Source organism: Corvus kubaryi, unplaced genomic scaffold (assembly GCF_017639235.1).
Source record: "Corvus kubaryi isolate FWS band 111438036 unplaced genomic scaffold, C.kubaryi_AGA036_p1.0 37397, whole genome shotgun sequence".
In the NCBI taxonomy this organism is placed as follows: domain Eukaryota; kingdom Metazoa; phylum Chordata; class Aves; order Passeriformes; family Corvidae; genus Corvus; species Corvus kubaryi.
This window is the reverse complement of record NW_024581136.1, coordinates 14,649,408-14,655,407: the sequence shown is the minus strand read 5'-3', so window position 1 is coordinate 14,655,407 and position 6,000 is coordinate 14,649,408. Positions and strand designations below refer to the sequence as shown.

Here is a 6,000-nt window from a genome sequence, read left to right as displayed (position 1 = left end):
CCGGCGGAGGCTCCCCGGCCCCGGCGCGGTGAGCGGAGCCGCGGGGGGACCGGGCACCGCCCTGGGGCGGCCGCGCGGAGCCGCGGGGGACGGGCAGAGCCCGGCCGCGGGGGCATGCCCCGGGCGGAGGTACCTGCGGTGTCCGGGCGGCCGCGGAGCGCGGTGTCACCGAGCCGCCGCCATGGCGCTGCTGGGGCGGGAGCGGCTCCGCCCCGCCCGCATGGACCGGACAACGTGACGGGCCGTTGCCATGGCAGCGCCGCGTGACGTCAGAGCGCTCACGGGGCCACGCCCCCTGCGGGCGGCGCTTCTGTCACCCCGCGTGTGACAACCGTGAGAGAGCGGAGCCGCGCGGGGCACACGGGGGACACGGGGGACACGGAGCCTGTGCGCGACAGCCCTGGGTGGTGGTGGGACCCCAGCGCATGGGGACCCAAAGGATGTGGAGACCCAGAGATTTCACCTGAAGTTAAGATCCCTGGGGATGGGGACTTGGGGGTGGGGACACTGGGGGGCATCAGTGACACGGAGATGGGGGTCCAGGGAGCGGGACATGGGTGATGGGGACCTGTGGGGACGAAGGGTGAGAATGGGGTTGTGGAGGTGGGATGTGGGGACCCCGTGGAGCCAAGGGGAGCACTGCCTTCCATGGAGCCTTCGACTTCCCGAGCACCCACCGGGCAGGCGGCCCCTCTCCTGCCCCCAGTATTCCATGGCTGATGCTCCGCTGGAGCGGCCTGGGGAGGGAGCTGGGGGGGCTCAGCCTGGGGAAAAGTAGGCTCAGGGGGGACCTGATCGCTCTCTGCAACTCCCTGACAGGAGGGTGCAGCTGGGTGGGGTCAGGTTTTGCTCCCAGGGAACCGGCGGTCGGATGAGAGTACACAGTCTCAAGCCACAGGATGTTTAGGTTGGACATTAGAAGGAATTTCTTCAAAGAAAGGGATTGGAATGGATTGCCCAGCGAGGTCGTGGAGTCACTATCCCTGGAGGTGTTTAAGGAAAGACTAGAAGCAGCACTCGGTGCCATGGTCTGGTTGACACGGTGGTGTTCAGTCACAGGTTGGACTTGATCTCTGAGGTCTTTCCAAACCTAACTGATTCTGTGATCAATTAAAGTCCTATATCCCCCTCAGCACGCAGCAGGGTGTGGTGCTTCTCTTTGGTTAGTAGCGAGAACTGACTCCGCTGAACTTTGCAGATCAGTAATGTGGGGGGAAAAAAAGTGAAATGTTGAATGGGTACTCAGATCCTGTGTATTCCTCACAAAGCTGCAATCCCACATCCCATAATGGTGCAGCCCTCCTTACAACGGCATGTGGAAAGCAGACAGACCACGGGAGGCTGACTGCCAGGGGTTTGTCAGTTGTGTTGTGGATCTGTCTGGCCATTCCACAGCTGATGCTCCTATTGCAATCAAATTGCCAAACTACAACCACAGCCAACAAGTGACCTGGGAACATATGGGATAGGTGATTTGTGGGATGCTCTGGCCACACCTCGGAGTTTCTCCTGCTCCACTGACCCTGATGCCACAGGGACACCTCTGCAGAAGTCAGAGCCTCAGCACAGTCAGCCTAAGGCAGCCCTGCTCAGCCCTCCAGCACCAACCATGGGACTCTTAGCGTCATCCATCTTGTTAGCACGGGTCTGACACACCCTCAGCAACACACACTGTCAAATTTTTGCAAAATATTTTACATGAGTATCATAACTTCTGTGAGTAAAGCAATCTTTGAGCTATTAGCATGTTACTGATAAAGGGCTCAGTAATAATGACAGCACATGCTGGAACATACAATCCATACTGTAATGAAACAGCTCATTGCTTACCCTAAATCAGTCTTTAAAAAAGTGCACATCCCCTAACTGATTCAAGCCAATTATTTTAATGGCTCTGTCCTGGTTGCAAAGTCTGTGTTGTGCTTCCCTGCACTGCAATACATCTGTCTTCTGTTTATCCAAAGGACAGATGCCATTCAGCAATGTGTTTACTTTGCATTTAATGAGTGATCACACAGCAAAAATCAACAAGGGGTGGGTTTGATTTTGTTGGACCACACTTGAGGAAAATACACTTGCCTCAGAGTCACCGTATCACCATATAAGTAACTTAAATTTTTATAAAGGGGAGAAACTCGCACAAGGATAGTTCTCCCTTAAAATATGCTTGTTCTCTTACATTTTTCCTAGTACAATCTCTAGATCCCTGAATAGTGATTACTGACAAGATACCATCCCAGAATGAGCACACCATTTCTCATCTGTTTTCAAACAACTCTGGAAAATAACAGGCAGCAAGGAAAGCCCTAGAAAAGTTCAGATGGTATTTGGGTAGTTACATATTATTCAATTATCAGGTTTTGTCCTTCCAGTGCTAATTAAAACATTTAAAATTACATAATTTATCCTTATGACTCATTTGGGAGACGGGGAAGATTTCAGTTGCAGGCTGTGAAAATGAAGCACACAGGACAGGATTCTCCACAGGGGAACTCATCCTGCAGGGGTGGCATTGCTGTTGCTGTGGTGGTCCAAGGCAAACAGGAATATCTTGTCCTGGACCAACCAATACGGATAACAGAAACTGCCCCTCCTTATAAAACTCATCTCACCCACTGTGTAGTCAGTTTAGTCATTTATTAGATGATGTTACAAATTCCTAATGAAATAGAAATCCCCAGTTCTCCTGCTGGCAGCGTTTTACCACCAGCTTTTATCCAGTTCTGCTTCTGATCACTGGTTTCACATGCCAAACCCCACTCTGCAAAAGCAGAGTTACCCCTAATGGAGCCATTCTTATGCCAGTTCTGCAATATGCTTTGTATTATTTTAGAATTTATATAAGGAATCAATTTGTTCTGCAGTGAAAGAGAAATCTTGGGACACAGTGCCAGATTAGTTTTTAAAATCAATACCCAGATCAGTTTCTCTAACATGTTCCCTTTGAATTATGAGCTACTATAGCCAACGCAGCAACTTTGGTTTCTGATAGATTAAATGCTACTGGAGGCCTATGGTGCTTGGATTCCTGCCTGGTGAGTCTGAAACACCTCCAAAGGGAAGGCAGAGGAAGAGAACCTGTTTGGAGATTGTGCTGATTCAGCTGTAACTGAAAACCTCAGCCAGGACTGCTCCAGCAGCACCCTAAACACCCTTTGGATGGAAATTTGTGAAACACCGTGCTAGAACAGTGAACGGGTATGAGGAAGCAATGAGACATTTTCTAAAAAACTTCCCAGTCTTGGCAGGGCTGAGGCCAAAAGGCACAAAGATGGACAGGGACACGTATAATCTAAATGACTAAAAATACCACCAGAGTCTCTGCATGTCTTTTCTTGGTTCCAGAGAAAGGCAGGGTTCACTGTCAGCCTGGTACTTTCCAGGGCTACCAGAAAGCCCCCACATTTCATTAGCCCATTATCTAATTGCTTCCCAAAACGCTTCATTCAAATAAATGAAGGAGTCATGTTTGCTCAGGAGACAAGACAAAGGAAAAAAAAAAAATTCCCAACCCATATCTAAGAGACATAGATCCAGAGGGAATCCCCTGCACTGGTGTGACTGAATCACACAACCCCTTTGACTGACTTCAGGAAAACAAAAGAAAAATAAATTGCTCATTCAGACTTCAGAATTAATTTATTGAAGGAGCAATCCACTTCCTCGACACCTCTACAGTGACAAGGCTGGTTTCCTTTCAGGGTTGTTTGTGTCACTGGTTAAATCAGGCCACCCCACAGCTGGACCGTTGCTTTTTGCTTTGTCTTCATTCTTTGTTAATGTCTGACAGCTCTTCTGCCACTGCAGTCTGCAGCTCTTCAGGTGAGATGTGCTAATCTACATCTCTTCTCCCTCACTTTGCATCTTTTTTTCCAGATCTAGGAACTAAAATGGCACTTAACCCCTTATTAATAAGTGAGCAATCTCACTTCGTTTTATTCAAGCCTTATGGAGAGCACGAGACTTAAAAGCTCACTTAATTTACTGATTTAATTACTCCGTTAAGCAAGATTACACATATTATCTTTATATTCTATATATACATGATGGAAAACATATCCCCCTTCAGATATCCCTTCCTCAGTTCATTCCTAAATATGACAGCAAAGGTTTTACTGCTTTACCTTCAATCTCCTGGTTTTACTCTCACTGGAGTCTAACATTCACTCCTTCCTTCCTTCCAGACCCCTCTGTTCGTTCAGGGCACAGCTGGAGTGTGACAGATCCTCTCCTGTCACTCTGTCAGTGGCTCTGCTGATGTAGGGTGGCCTTTCACAGCACCAGGGAGTGGTGATCTCTCTGCACACCAGGTGATGCTCCACATGAAAAGCATCTGAGGTGGCAGTTCAGTTCACATTGTGGCCATGTCTCTCTAGAATTCCCAGAAGGAATGTGTAAGGCACCTGCACTGGCTGCTCACCACCAGCTCTGGTCCATGGATCGCTGTTTAACGGGCAGGTGGAGGGAAACGTCCTTGCTGTGTGTCCCCGTGCTACCAAGAAACAGGGAACCTCAATTTCTAGGGCTGACAATCCAGCAGATCCTCTTCTGTCCTCATGCTAATTCTCTAATATTTAATTCAAATAAAAAAATTAAGGAAAAATAATATAAGTACTAACCAAAATAATGACAGTGGATGCCAGTATATTTACTTGTTAAGGTCCAGTAAAATAACTGATCAAGCTACACAGTTGGATCATTGTGCAGCTACAGGTGACTCATCCTTTCAAGAGAACTGAGCAATCACTAAACACTATTTAAATAGAAGAAAGGGGAGTGGGCATATATGGATAGATGCTTTACGTGCAGCCTATATATATGCATGTATTTCTGAATATATTAATATTTCTTTCAGATAAAATGATGAAGGATACTCGTGGAACTGCTGAAAGTGCTCATTGTAAAAGAACAGCGGCAGAAATCAAAGGGTCTGAAAAAGCCATTTGATCTGTAGTGTTCCCTTCTAAGATCAGTTTGACACTGGGATCAGTCGTGGGCTTCATGTGCTCACTGTAATTTGCAGGGTATTTCACTGATGTAATTTGCAGGGTATTTCACCGGTGTCTGAGATGACTTGGTGAGGCAAAGGCAAAGCTCATCCCAGTCACGGTGCTTCTGCACGTTCTCTGCTGCTGCAGCCCAGCCCACTGGCAAGGCTGGCACGTGAGGGCTGAGGAAACTCCACAGTGTGTTTTAGAAATCCTCTTATTCCTTCTGTAGGGGGAGAGGAGTAAGCAAGCAGAGGAAAGGCAATCTGCATTTTAAACCTACACAGAAAAATGTAAGAGTCTGCCTACAAATGCCAGACTCAGGGAAAGAAGCCTCACATCAGCCGTACTCTGGCAGCACCTTTGCTTGCCCTGGCCCGGGAGAAGGCTCCTTTCTACCATGGGTGTGGGTGTGGTATTGTAATAGACACTTCCATAAAGTGCTGTCCGCTCAAATGTCACAATGTTGGCTTTCTGCCCCATTTTCAGCTGCAGAGAACAGCAGATGGGAGGGGCAGAAACAACGAAGATCCCTTTTTAACTCTCAGTTTGAAAAATTTCCCAGTCCTTTTCAGCCAAGTAGCTCTTCTCCCACCGATTCTGAGCATGGCATTTTCTACATCCTGCTTTGGAAATTACGTTTACTTTACCATATACCAAACCTCATCCTAACCCCCCAGAATTTTACGGTGTGTGCAGTAGGGAGCAAACAAGGACTAATGTGATCACTTTCTGTGAGTTTTCAGTTACTTCCTCAACAAATGAAGAGCATAATGGACATTAACATTGTTTGCCAGGTATAAAGTGGAATGAGTAGAGGCAAAAGAGAAAATTAATAGTCATGAAAGGAGCTTAACAAAGCATTCAGTAACTGACATGTGTAGTGAAAGTGTGGAATTAGGAAGAGAGGAATATTAAAGAAGTATTATTTTGTTCAGTCTGTTCAGAAATTGTTTGGCCTTTTCATGAACAAGACAGGAAGCCAACTGAATAAGCATGATCAGGTCCATTA

At 47.5% G+C, this 6,000-nt stretch overlaps 1 protein-coding gene across 2 annotated transcripts in view; it reads right to left on the bottom strand.

Annotated features, from left to right (window-relative positions):
* The window catches only part of GNB4 (G protein subunit beta 4), a 59,089-nt gene that overhangs the window by 30,572 nt on the left and 22,517 nt on the right, over positions 1 to 6,000 (bottom strand). The window contains exon 1 of one of the 2 annotated variants that reach the window (XM_042042581.1): positions 134 to 231. The exons of the other annotated variant lie outside the window; for it this stretch is intronic. The gene's annotated coding sequence lies outside the window, so the exon portion shown is untranslated. Of the gene's footprint in view, positions 1 to 133; positions 232 to 6,000 lie in introns of those variants that run through there. 2 annotated transcript variants of the gene reach the window in all.